Source organism: Solea solea, chromosome 2, assembly GCF_958295425.1.
Source record: "Solea solea chromosome 2, fSolSol10.1, whole genome shotgun sequence".
NCBI classification, from domain to species: domain Eukaryota; kingdom Metazoa; phylum Chordata; class Actinopteri; order Pleuronectiformes; family Soleidae; genus Solea; species Solea solea.
Genome location: NC_081135.1, coordinates 5,111,667 through 5,126,582, shown reverse-complemented (window position 1 = coordinate 5,126,582; position 14,916 = coordinate 5,111,667). Strand labels below are relative to the sequence as shown.

At 40.4% G+C, this 14,916-nt stretch overlaps 1 protein-coding gene across 2 annotated transcripts in view; it reads left to right on the top strand.

Annotated features, from left to right (window-relative positions):
• The window catches only part of LOC131475536 (beta-1,3-galactosyltransferase 1-like), a 77,556-nt gene that overhangs the window by 44,921 nt on the left and 17,719 nt on the right, over positions 1-14,916 (top strand). The window lies entirely within an intron of this gene.

Sequence of the window (14,916 nt, the reverse complement as noted above, 5' to 3'; positions counted from 1 at the left end):
TTTAGTTACTTCTGCAAAGTGTGAAATTTCAATTTCAACAAAAAACGAAAATGTCTTCGCTTACTCGATTTGTGCTGGACTGACTTGTTGTGTCTGGTCACATTTGTGCAGGATATGAATGTATGTGCATATGTGTTGGTTTGCAAGGGGTGTGGTAAGCAGTGTTGGGAATGTTACTTTAAAAAAGTAATTAGCTACAGTTACTAGTAACTTGAAACGATCGTTTAGTTAACCAAAGTTAGTTACCGAGTTACAAATTATATAAGTAACTAATTACTAAGGAAAATAACTATTGTGTTACATGAGTACATTTAAAGTGCTCAAAGAATGTGGACCCCACCTCCGGCCCCTCTTTAACAGAACTTAAAATGCATGTGCATGTCCAATTATTTATGATAAATCTGAATATTATAATGAAATGGACACTTATTACAATAAATAACTAATAGAAACTGTGTACACACTGTTGGACGAAGTGAGTCTAACATACCTGGCTACCAGTTTGTTAAGTTCGGTCTGAGACAAAAAAAAAAATCAAGCTTCAGTTGTTTTGATTGCGTGGCACTGTCTTCGTCTCTTTCGGTGTTACTGGCCACTCATTTGGTGGGAGCGTGTGACAGTTTCATTAGGTCAGAATTGCTTGAAGAAGCACTTTTGCTATATATATATGCATAATGTGCATTTAACGTATCAATTTCCTTTCCTTTAATTTAATTTTACGGAAAGGTAAGGGCTATACTTCCAGTTTGCTTTAGGATTAGTCGGGCTCACCATTCCTGTTGTTATTCGCTTACTCTCTTGTGTCGATATGTGTGTGCGACTACGACTGCGACTACTTTTTTTTTTGTTTTTGTTTTATAGATTGTCCCAGTTCAGTAATACCAGACTTCATGATACAATAACAAATTCAAAGACACTGTGAGAAAAGAAGAAAAGAATAAATTTGATACCGACTGGGCTGAGGTAGCTCACCTCTTTTATTTCCCTCAACATCACTGCAGCTGTAACAACAATAAACCAGAGCTGACAGCTCTCACTAACAGGCCAGTCAAACCAAAAGTGAGCTCTGACCTCAGGCTGTGTCTCTTGTAGATCAGCTGTGATTTCCAACAGAGCGTCTCACTCGAGTGGAAATGTATTTCCCTAAGGTTTTGGACTACATTTCCAAGCTTCTGTGAGAGGAGAAAACACAGAGGACACTTTTCCAAAGTACAGGTGTGTTTTGAAATGCTTCAAGACTGATTAACTGATTCGATTTGATTGATATTCATATGGTCTTGTTTTGAGAACTAAAAGCTTCTCTTTTTTTGTAGTTTTTAAATCTGAAATGAAAACAGACATCTGCCTTTAGTCTTGGACTGCCTTAACGGACTGGTCCTGTCATAAGATAAGATAAGATGAAATAGTCCTTTATTAGTCCCGCAGTAGGGACATTTACATTGTCACAGCAGCAGTAAAGATAGAGGTAATAAATAATAAATGTGCATTTCCTCATATGTGAAAGTACAATATAGAAAAATAAGTATGGGCTTGATATTTATAGTATAAACAGGATTGAACATGAGATATTGTATATGTAAAATGACACTATATTACACGTGGGATGAGTAACCTGTTATGTGTGGTCTACTGAAAGCAGTGATTGTTGTACAGTCATGATTTCAGGGTCTCGATAGTTGCACGTGGCCAGATAATGTAAGACTAATGGGGTTACCTACGGGAAAAGGCATACATTTGGACAATTACCATCTAGAGAGGTTTGACGGTAAAGTGCTCAGAGGCTGGTAGTTTTTATTAAAAGGTCCAGTTTAGGGGGTTAGGGGAGGGTTTATTGGCAGAACGTGAATATATTTCCCATATGTGAGTGGACGACTGTATGAGTGCTTTAAAACAAACATTGCCTCTCTTGCCTATAGTACATATTATGAACTACAGGCAGGGATCTTGCCACAGGTGCACCCTTGTTAAATTGCAGTGGGAATAATACACACAGTTAAAGTTATGGTTCATTTTATATTGCATTTTTAGTAGTGATATAAAGTAGAAATAATTGTGCACAAGTCCCAAAATAGACAGTTTTTCTTTTCTTTTTGTTCATAAAAATGAGCCAAGTGAACTTTGAAATGTGACATATTTCCAAATTTCTCAAATTCTATCAGATTTGAAATATTTGAAGTACTTTTTGCACAGGTGTGCTTATATAGTTGGTGATTTATTTTTTATTTTTTATTTTTTTTTACATCAGACTGCTGATATTGACCAGCATCTCAATGAGAGGCATTCACATTTCTTTACAGACACACATGTACTCTGAGTCTTATCTCTCTTCCCTGCAGCATTACCTCTATCATATAATTAAATCTAATTGCACATTTGAAACAGTACAGCTTGATGGTTTTTGCTAATTGGTCCCACATTAGAAACCATAATTACCTCTGCGGCTGCAGGATAATGTGTTTTGCTTTCACCATTGTCACTCATTTTAGCATCAGCATCAACACTCGCCGAGCCCTTTCTTGTCGTCAGCCGCGTGTGGACTCATTCTTGTGTGAGTGAGCTCACGTGTGCGAACACTTTATTGCTAATCAATCAGGATTAAAGGGATTTGTGTTTTTAAAAGCCACATAATATAAACGGTACATGTGGTTTCATCGTGACGCATGTACATAATATTAAGGACCAGCTCTTGAGTTAAATGAGCAGCGATTAAACATGATGAGTTGCCAGAAGATGATCACAGGTGATGTCTTTAGTAAGTGAGTTCAAATGTATGTCTCATCCTTGAATACATAACACCCTATGATGAGAGTTCTAGTCGGAGGATGCAGTTATATCAAGCTGTGCTGCAGTTTGTCACAGTTTGAACTAAAGACTCTCCCACCTGCAGAGTGTGATAACCGTGAGGCATGTGCGTATAGACTGGACTCCTTATAGGAAAGTGATGAGGTCTTTTTATGATAAGTCTTTTTACTTTAGGCAAGGGCCCTTGCCTAAAAAAGTCCCCCTATTTTGCGCTGCCATGTTTTTACAGCAGCTTGAAATGAATAAACCAGTCTAAGTGAGTGTTTGGCATTTTGAAGCAGAAGCTCGGAACTTAGCGCAATCTTGCATGTGAAGGCCACCGTAGTTCCCTGACACGCTTGATAAAGGAAGGTGTGAGTGGAGGAGTCCTTTACTTCTTATTATGTGAATTCTGACCACTAGATGTCAGTAAATCTTACACACTGGACCGTAAACACAGTCTATGACTGTCGTGAATACGAGGGGTGAGGGGTAAGTACTCACTCTCACTAGAGCTGTTGTGCGAGGATATCGCAATATATGATTTTGCAAATACAGCAAAGTCGTGATAATATTGCTCTGGCGATTACTAATGAATAATCTCAATTTCTGTAAATTTGGTGGGTCACTTCAGTCTAGATCGTTACTGGGGATCACTGCATATTGTTTTTGTTCCTCAATGCATTACAGCTTGTGTTATCCAGACTCTCAACCCACAAAGGGAGTAACAGAGGGACTGATGTGGCCGCCGTTTTCCTCCTGATTGCTCTTGTCACTGTTAAAGAGTAACTGCACCAGTGTGGATGTTGTAACTGCTTCAATTTGTTAAAGTTTAAGTGAAGTGTATCGGGAGGCTTGGAAATAAACAGCACCTCGGGGCCTGTATACAAGCAGCATCTTAGATCAATCTGAAAATGGCTCGCAGCAGCGACACACACAGTTAAACCAGGACTGTAGAATGTAGAATGTAGTCATTTTCTGGCAGTTGAGGTTTACGTTACTGTACATTGATGAAATTAAAAATGCTAAAGGATAACTTTCCACCTGCTCTTATGTTCTCTTTAATCTCGTACTCGCTTACGCTTATTAATCGATTACCAGATTAATCGTCAACTATTTTGATTCTTGAAATCGATTTGATTCTTTTTTTTTAATAGTTAATACAAGTTCTCTGATTTTCAAGCTTCTTAAATATGAATATTTTCTGGTTTCATGATGACATTCAAGAACATCATCATTTCCAGGTTTGGTAAACACTGATCAAACACTTTTATACTTGAGTATATTAGACTTTGACACTACTTTATTTGTAATTCTAGTGTTCTATTATTGTGTCTTAACAATGGCAACAAATAAATGACCACTACTTGTATGTAATATAAGTAATATTTCATACAGTAAATATGTTTCATGTACACACATTATCTTCTACCTCCCTTTATCTGAAAATGACATTTCTCCCATGTTTACCTAGGCTTATAATGACATACATAAAGTCTAGGTCCTGTCAAAACTCCAGAAGGACATTATAATCTGATTAAAATGTCTTTATCCGAATATGGCTTAATCTTTATTTGCTGTCCATGTAAACACAGTCAACGACTTGCGGTGTATTGTAATTCATTTGTAGTAGTAGTGCAAATTCTCCCCTCTTGTACTCATTCCAGAACCAATTTGTATAATTTAATAACCAGCCTGTGATTTGCTTGAAGCAGCGATCAAAGGTCAATTGATTTTTGCTGACACTGTGATTGTGATGGAGCCAAGAGTTCTTAGTGTTTGAGTTGAATGTTTGCCGTGAGAAACCGTCTCCTTGGCAAAGGTCAGTCAAAAAAAAATGACTCATCTTGCTCCCAAAAAAAAAATATTTCTTCATAAGTTGGTGAAGACCAATGGGCTGAGTCGGCACTTATGTCTGTCACTGCCTTTCATTTATTCACTTCTAGGGCTCTCCAAAAGTATCACTGAATATTTTTTCTTCCCGTGTTTTTATATAAACACAACAAAAATATATTTTTTGCATTTCTTTTATTTATTGCTTTAATTCAGAGCAGGACTGCAGTCCAGAGTCCAGAGCTTCCCCTTCGGGGATGTTAATGTATATTATACTTTATTGTGCTTGAATCTCACTGGGTTTTCACACCATTCAACAGTGTTAATAATTGAACTCAGTACAGTAACTTCAGTTTCCATTGTTTATTATTTTTAAGAGAAATATGCTGTGCGCATCCCTACACACTTCCTACAACGTTTTGATCTAATATTTAACTTATTGGTGCCATATATTTTTTAAAATATGTTTTTCTCTTGTACGTTGTCTCTTTATTTTTTCTTTATTTGCTCTATCGTGAGACTGTTGGCAGCTCCATCGACCCATTTTCCATGTAGGATCGTTAAAGTTTAATCTTATCATGGAATCTGAAAAGCCATAAGAAGCAGAGGAGAAGAAAGCAAAACAATAGCATCTGTGAACGGGTGCTGGATATCACAAGTGTTAATCACGGGCTTACATCTCCTCCTGTTGTCTGCGCGCACACCATCAGATATGACAGAGTATAGACTTTGGTTCACTTAAAAAGAAACTCGACACTTTCCTTTGTTGTTGTTGAGGAACTGTATGCGGCCGTGATGATCAACAGACTCAATGACTCGCACGGATAATTGAAGATACCACTTTTAAGAGATAAATCTTTCTTCTACTATAGGTTATCCACATTTTTTAGATGAATATTTCGTCCAAAACGCCGTCTTTGAGCACATCTACAAGGAGTAGAAGGAGAAGTTGTGGTAATAAGCTTAAATGTGAAAAGGCTACATTCTATTACGATTTTAGTGACTGAATCAGCCACCAGGTAACACCACCATCAGGTAACGCCGCCATCAGCCTTCCAGCTCATCTGCAATCCACACCTGCTTACATTTTTTAAGAAACTTTTTCATCCCTTTTCTGGCTGGAAATTGTTTTCCATCCTCATGTTTTCAAACGTGTGTCTTTGTTTTTAGGATTTAACTCGATAGAGAAGTAGAGCAGACATTTCTGCCTCGGTCTGATCTCAGAACAGAGCGATGACCTGTTTACATTCATTCATTAATAAACAAACAGGCATCTGTTTGTGTGGAGAAACCTATTGCTATGTGGTGATTCGATGCACTCTGCACACACTGTGTCTGTGCATTTGAGAAGTTTGAGACGAAATCATAGCACCTTTATTGTATAGCGCGTTGTGAGGGGGCGACTGTGCATCCGTGTGAAGAAAGGTGAACATGTCCAAGCGACACCTCGGCACCGGAAAGAAATTGAGCACAAAATCATGAGACAGAGCCGGCTCGGAATTTAGGAGAGCTGTGTGACTGTCGCGTCTTGTGCTTCCGTGTGAATGTTTGCATCGTCATCTGCCGCATGTCCTTCTCACTGGTGTATAGTAAACTGCCTACACACACTGAGCTGCCAGTGGTTTTAGTGGTGAAGGTGGGGAATCAGTTGTTTGGCTGTGCTTCGCTGATCTGTAAAAGTCACCACACTTCACTGCAGTATCTATATTCCTCATCCATGCATGTGTGTGTGTGTGTGTGCTCAGCTCTGTCCCATGTGAGAGCTGATTTAGAGAATCTATTGAATTTCACATGCAGGAAGATATTGAGTGTCTGCTGCTTTTGCTCACTTCCCCTCAGATATGAAAGAATGACATCTGGGATTTTCACAGTTTTTAGTGTAATTCAAAGGAAATGAACATGACTCTTTGAATTGTATCTGAATATATATTACCATAATACCCATTTATAGCAGTTTTTCTAGTGTTACAAAGACATAGGGCTAACCTCTCTCTCCCCTACTGTATTAAGAGTATCAAGTTGGTCCATCTGATACAGCTGATGTATCACCCATAAACCATTAACAGTCACTAAAGCAAATCAAAGTAGCATGATGCAAATGAACATCGTGGCATCGTCAACGTAAAACAGACAGCAGGTTCTTAAGTCACAGCCGTGAAAGCCGACAGTAAACACATATCCACTCCTGTATCAGATTCAGTACCAACATGGCAGCATGAATCATGACGGTAATGCGATAAAGTGCTCATCCTGGAGAAGATATCCCTTTGCAAGGCACTCGCATTTAGAGTTGTGATTTACATTTATTTTTATGTCCAGTAAAGTTCCATGAGGACCAAAGTACTTGAATCATGCAGCAGGTATTTGTACCCCTCTTACTCTATCTCAAGAATATGTTCAGCGCTTTATGTTTCTCACTGCAAGACAAGTGACTCACTCCCTGCACCAAAGTCCACTAAGAAAGTCAGTGTTTTTAGCTCTAGGTCTGCTGCTGCTGTTTGGTAGGTTTCATTTGGGTAAGTCTGAAGGATTTCAATCACAATTTGCAGCAGAAGCGTTGTGATATGGTCCAAAGCAGCAGTGTTGAGTGTTAAACTTCGGTACAAATTACAAAAAAAATCAACTTTTAATGGGGGAAAAGGTAATAAAACGTGGAGGTTCCATCTTATAGAACTGACAAAAGTGCAACAGATGTCGCATATAACAGTAAAGCATAGATAAACTGAAGGATATGGACACAGATGTAAATATAGACATGGATAAATTAATAGTGTTTATTTATACTCACGCATCTGTCGATTAAAAACACAATAAAATCAGTCAAAGTCACATTCATTCCTTTTAATGAAGAACCCATTGAGCTTGAATTTATTCCATGATTGTCACCACAGGTTCATCTGTTAATTCCCACTTTAATGAAATCACAAATAGCACTGTTGCAGATAGCCTAATTAAACAGATGGAATTATAATCTATAAACTCTTAACATGGGTGTTTTAATTAGTGATTTAATGAAAGCTGCAATGCAGGTCTGGTTATCGAATGCTAACTAATAAAACAAGTCTTTATTGTCACTGTGTTCACAGTGCTGTGCTTGGAAAATGATTTAAAAGGCAAATTACAGTGTAGACGATTGTTAGCTGAATAGATTTTCTGTAAACTGAACAACATGTGAAATTCAATTTTCTTGTGTAGAAAAACCTTTTTTCCACTTTAATATCAGTCAAACTCCCCCAAAAAGAAGAATCGACCAGTTTTCATTATGTAGTCAATGGGAGTCCATCCCTACACTTGTTAAATTCATTTCGCGGCTATAACTTTATTGATGTTTTTTTTTTTTGTTTTTTTTTCTTGCAGGAGAGAGTTTTACTTTCCTATTTTACATTTTGTCAGTGTCAGGAGCTCACTTTCTTTGCTCCTTCTCAGCTGAAGATACTCAACTGAGCTTAACTTTTATTCGCCGCTGAGTTCTTCGACGTCCTCCTTTCAAAGAAAGTGACAGAGAAATTAATTTGTGTCAGCAAAACAACAATATTTACGCTGTGAGCTCGGGGAAGAGTTGCCGCTGCCCACAATCCTCCCCCCTCCTCCTCCTCCTGCCTCCTCACCTCAGCTCAGGCTAGCGATGAAGACACATCCTTTTAAAACTTAATTGACACTTTTTTTACTAATCACCCACAGAAATAAAAAAAACATTTCAGGGATATGTGTGTGTGTGGGTGGAGAGTTTGTTGTCAGGGTAACGGTTTTAGTGAAGTACTCATAGGAAAGCTCAAGTAAGAGGCTTCATTGAAATGGATGTGTAATGGTCAGTGCACAATCAGTTTCGGCTCTTTGTGGATCACGTGACTTCAGCCTTCCCCATCATACCTCAGTTTATCCGGATAAGATAAGAACACTGCAGAGGGAAGTGCACAGAGCTGACATTGACACAGATTCAGGACTAGGGGTTGCTGGGTAACATAATGGTTTCAAAGAAGGCACAAAGAAACGGCTGCATCGTCTGGCTCAGAGGTTTTTGCTTTTCCAACCCTGCCGTTGTGAGGGATAATCTTACTATGCTATTGCTGAAATGACAGCTACGGCTTTGTATGCATATCTTCAGCAGCAGCTATTCTCTTTTAAAATGGGAAATGCAATCATACATAAAAACATTGGCGAACGTGGACGGTAAAGGAAATTGAAACATGGGGAAAAAAGGAGCTGCTTTCTGCAGCAACACGTCTCCATCGCAGAACCTTGATTTTGATGTTTTTGAGAGGGGTAGTGGGGTTTTTTTCAGGTCTGGTAATGTTCTACATGACCAACCCATAGCTGCAACTCACTAGGTTTGAGTAACTTTACTGTGTAAGTTCTGCTTGAGCAGCATGTGACTGCTGGATAACGTGTACAGCCATGATTGCATTCTGGTTCTATTGTCTCAGCAAAAACAGCTTTATATTCTTTTTATTCTTTTTATATGTGAGCATGGAGAGAAGCATACATGGTCGCCTTCTGTGGCCCCAGTCCCAGCCCTCTAAATGTTCTCAAAAACAAACAAATGTTCTTGTTTCGCAACCTCACACAGCGCATGTATCCTCGAGGTCAAGACTGACAAGTGGAATATGTTTTTGTCCTTATGAGACATATTTGGCTCTCCTGAGAACGTCTCGCAGACTCACTGGCACGGATAGGATTTGACACAGCGATGGAAGCTGCCGCCGCTGCTGCTGCTGCTGCTGCTGCTGCAGGGACAAATCTCCAGGTGAAAGAGCCATCAGTGTTTCTCAGGAGAGCTCCTGCAGAGACCTGCCTCGTGTGGGGAATGAGAAATGAGAGGTGAATTACGTCATTGTGAGATTTCTGGTCACATCGGAGTTATCGTTCCGACAGTGCACATTAACTATGCGGCAACAGAAGAGAGAGAGAGAAAGAGAGAGGGGGTAGTTTTTATTTAAAAAAAAAAAGAAGAGTCAACTCACGTGGTTTCTAAAAGGAACTGAGATGTGTGATGTGGAGGCCATTTTGCAGTTGGTCAAGGACATGCTGGAAGGTGACGTGATGAGAGTGAAAGGAAAAAGCAGGCCGTAGGAGGAGTGAAGGTAATAGGTACACTCAGCGCAGTCAAGTTGTTTACATAAGTACATCCTAATTATGTTTAATAACAGGTGTTCTTTTTCCACTGTTTTCCTCTTCGCCTCCCTGTGTAGTCAAGAAGAAACATGGAGGGGGGGGGAATAAATACGAGGCAGGTCAGACTCACACACAAAAACTCTCTTTCTCCCTCGCGCACACACACTTATACACACACACACACGTGCAGAGCTCTGACAGTCATCTCAGCAGCCAGCACGGATCGATCCGTCCCAGAGGAAAGTCAGGCCGTCCAGTACCTAATCGCACAGATGGATCTCTCATCTGACAGCCGTCATAAGCAGTGAGACTGCTACTGGATCACACACTGTCATCACTGACACACACACACACACACAAAGGCATTTCTCTTGTTCACTGTGTTGCATTTGAGCTGTTTTCCCAATCAAAAGTCCGCCACCTGAGAAACAGGACGGATATAGACCTTCATAGTGTTCACTGACTCTTCCTCCTAGTCGATTTTTTACCACCCTTTGCCTCTAACACCATCATCTCATAGATTTATTTAAGGATAAACCTGGCTAATGTGGTCCATTATTGAATTATGTTCACTGTTATATACTGTAATGTGCAGGGTTTCTTGTTTGAAAGGTACGGCATAATGTATGCAAAGTCCCTTAAAGACAGGATTCACTTCCCAATAGCTTTTCACTTTATTTCTCCTTAGCCCTAACTGCAGAAATACTCAAAAGATTGTTACATTTTTAATGGCTGTTTTATTTCCAAAGATTGAAATTTGAAGACTCAGCGTCTGGTAAAATGTTTGTTGAGTAACCATTATTGATCAACAGCCCTTAAATCCATTGCAGATGTATTATGGCCATTTGGTGCTATGGGATAGTAAAATTGTGCTACCAAGGTTCAGGATTGGCCTATTACTCTGCTCATAGTCTTTCCTCCTCCTCATCTTCCTTTTCTCTCTGTCTATTGCATTTAGGGCATGCTTCGTCTCTCCTCCCTTCCCTTTATCTCTTTATCCCTTTTTTCTTCCCTCTATGCAACAGTGGTTTCTCTGTCAAAGCTTCGCCTGGAGGTGGAAATGCTCAAAAGCTCTCATTAAAGTGGCATTCAGAGATCTAGACCTCCTGCTGGAGATACATTCAGTCTTTATCCACAGCCGTTAACTTTGTCTCATTCTCCATGCAAGGATTTAAATGGTAAAAAAAAGTCTTCCTGCTACTTAATCACAAACAAACACATGGTTTAAAGTTTAACAGTTTACAACCACGTCTAAGACGACTCCTCCAGCAGATGCGTAATCCGTTTAGAGGTAGACCGATTAAATGGTTGGGTGGAATTGAACCATTTTTGAATAATCTGCATTGGCCAGTCATTCTTTTTAATTAATCTGCTGAGAACTGTACAGTTTACACATTTGTAGTCAATATGCTGCATAGTCACCAAAGCTGGTTTTTTCACCCAAAGGTTTATTTGACAAAGTTTAGTTTACTTAATATTTGGTTTATACATTATTTATATATACATGGGTGCACTGCAGTGCAGACACCACATCAGATTGATTTGCTTTATTTGAGTTAAGCAATTTTGTGTATTATTTGTTATTATTAACTACATCTATGGCAGAGTGCATAGATGTAGTCCATCGATCTATCATCTATATTTTATCAGATGCAGGCAGGAGAAAGACAATTGGCATGCTAACGAATGAGGACATTTTGGGAAAGTGAGGACATTTTGGCTGATCCTCATGTTCTGTCACCCATTAAAAGGGCTTTTTGAGGGATAAGGCTTGTTTTTAGGGTTAGAGTTAAGGGTAAGGGTTTAGTAGTCAAGGTTAAGGGTTAGGGGCTAGGGTATGCATTATGTCTGTGAGTGTCCTCACTATGAATGCTGTGCAAACGTGTGTGTGTGTGTGTGTATGCAACTATCAATACTATAATGTGAGTTTTTGAGTTCAGTTCTCCGCCTCTCTCCCTCCCTCTCTCTCTCTCTTTCTCACACACACACACACACACACGTGGATAAATACATCTATATGTCACATGGAGAGGAAAAAAACATACTTTATCCTGAGTCTCACCTCTGTGAAGCCAAAGCTTAGTGGCTTTGACAGGTGGAATCATTTATTTACCGGGTGCACACTGAGAAGCACGGCCTCTGACCGGACCTCCTGCTGGCTGCAGATAGCAGCTTCACCTCCCACTGCCCGAGGCAGCTGTGGGCAGCCCGACTGTGGGTTATCACGCCATCCACACACACATCAGAGTATCTTAAGTGCCTGCTGTGATTTCTGCAGGATAGTGAAGTTCATGTCTCGGCGGGTGTGCGCGCGTGTGTGCGTATAAAGAAAGACACATGTTTCCATTATTGTGTATTTGCCCTTTTGACATGCACTGGCTGCCCTATATTTCTTTTTTTTTAGTTTAATTATTACTAAAAAGGCAACAGACAATTTTCTTGTGATGACTGTTTCAAAGAAGGAGCAGTAGCAAGACACTTCATCAGAGCTGGTGGTGTGTTTTGTCACGATAAGCAACACCTTCTTTGTGGAAAACACTACTGAGCAAAGGCTTGTTTCTCAGTAGTTTTGCATATTCCTTTATGCCATTAATCAAGGCGTCGTTAACTATGAGGAGAATATGAACATAAAAACTCAGGTGTTTCATTTGTCCATTATGGGCTAATCACGGTGGTCCAAAATGACAGCCACTGTAGAGATGTAAATATAAATGGCTTTTTTCTGGGGAAATAAAAAGCTCTAATTAAATTCAATATATTCAGGTGATTGTAAAAGAAAATGACTGCTTAATTATTTTATATTCTATTTCTGCCAAATTGAAATAATTTCATCTAAATCTAACTATGGAGAAACCAATTAAATCTCTTTTGTTAAATGTCTGGGGTGGACTGTGAGTGGCAGGTCTTCTGAGGGAATGATCAGCTGACCATGCACAGCATCAGCACCAGGAGAGTGCCAGTTAAATATTTATGAACATCGTATCAATATTTCATAATCGTCGATTTAATAATTCGGAATCAGTAGAGGAAAAGTAAGTAGTTGACGTAGTCTGCAGTTGCGTCACTGTGTCGCCTCATTTTCAGCTTCTGGTTGATAAATGTCAGTTGATCACATGTGGACGGCGTGAAGTGCCACCGGTCTGACGCATCTCCTGCAACTACATGTCTACATGGACTTCATTTAACCATGATGTGACTGCAAGAACAAAACGATGTTATAACTGGGTCTGACTGAGCAGTAGTTGGGGTTCCATTACCCCTAGAAATGCACAAAACCTAAATATCGCAGAAAACTGGTAATGGAAACACCTACATTTAAAAAAACAACTAAAATTACCACTTAAATATTGATAAAAACATGTTTATACTCTCATCAGGCACCGGCATCAACGGACCAGTGGACTTAAGACAAGATGGTGCAGTATGTTGTTCCCCCGCTGCGTTCGTATTCTGTTGAAAACAATCACAGCAACCGCAGTAGCCGCAATTGAGATCCAAAACCATGGAAACGCAAAACGCTTTACAAGAATTTCAGCTCATACACAAATCACCCTTCAATGGAAACGCCTGCAAGTAGCAATTGTAAAAACACAACTAGTGTGTCTGTGTGTATCTGCAAGAGTGACTATTAGAGAGAAAGGGAAAAGGAGTCAGTAGCAGCTGAGAATCAAAGCACTACTCAGGCTGTAACAGGAAATAAGATTTTCACCGTTAAAAAAAATGAGATGCTGATGAGTTTTAATGTTGCAGCTCTGGCTACAAGTATATGCATGTGACATTCTTGGTATGCAAAGGTCATTGTCGTTCCCTGATGAGCTTGGGCAAGGGAGGGCTCGAGTGGATGACTCTTCCGTTTGTTGTAATCTGCACGTTCACCATTGGATGCTGCTAATTCTGGTCCTTTAATAGAAATCATGCACATAAATACAGTTTGTTGCTGTATGACTGCATGTGGTGTTTCAGCGGGAGCATTATTTACAAGGAGTGCTGAAGCTGCATGTCCTCGGCCTGTGCTGCCATCAGCAGTGTGTGTGGAGGCGTGTATACACATTTTTTGTGACCTCTTTGGAAACCTTTTCTGATATAACCACAGGACCTAAAGTCATCCCGGGGACCAGAGCCCAGTCCGGATGAGGCAGAACACTCATTTTTGAGATCCTGCTTAGGGTAAGGAGCTATAGGGAATGCATGAGGTCCTGTGAGTGTCCTCACTAAAAGGGCAGTACAAGCATGTGTGTGTGCAGTAGTAGTACACAGACTGGGGAGACAAGGTAATCACCACAGGACCTTTCATCTGGCATCTGCTCAGCTCTCAGGATCAGCAGAGCAGCTAACAGGAGCTGTGCCAGCTCATAGCAAAGACACCAAGCAAGGAAAGTGTGTGTGTGTGTGTGGCCCGTGTTTGCACATAGACCTAAAAACAGAAACAGTGGAGGGCATCAGCATACGTGTGTGCGCCTGTCTGTCCTTTTGCCTCTGCCCTGTGTGGGTTCTCACCCCAGCATCACTGTTGCCTGGAGTCGTGTGTCTTATCTCGACAGGTGCAGTTGTCTGCGCCCTGCTATATAATGGGATGTGTTGAGCTTGTTCCACGCTGTACCTGTCTGCCGGCACTGAGATGGTGTTTTGCGATAACTCCTTGCCCCCCCCCCCCGATAGAGGCTGCGGCTCCACAGCACTGTGCAGGAATACTACCACTGGGCAGCCGCACTGCACAAATGTTGGAGTTGCACTAATCCTCTGTCCCCATCAGCTCCTTCCAGATGTTTTCTGGCTAAATGAGTCCATATGAATACATCGCACGTCTGTTAAAAAGTTGAGAAGTTAATTAACTGGCTTGTAGTGGAGCTAGACTGCTGCGACTGTGTCTGTGAGCAGATGTGCGTCAGTGCTAACTGACGCCCCGGGGGTTGAGCATGAGGTCCTTTAATGTCACACAGAGACGCCACTACAGTATCTGCCGTCCGCTGAGGACATGGCGCTCTGGTATCAGGGGCCATGGGAGATATATGTGCTGCAAGCGTGTGCACACGTATGACATGGCATAGGTCACGAATAGGGCTGCAAAAAGCAGTCCATTATTAAACAGTTTCATAATTGATTCATATACATGAGCGTTAGTTTTATTCCAGCTTCTTTATTGTGAATATTATTACAAAATGGTACATAAAACATTGTCTCTCAATCTCT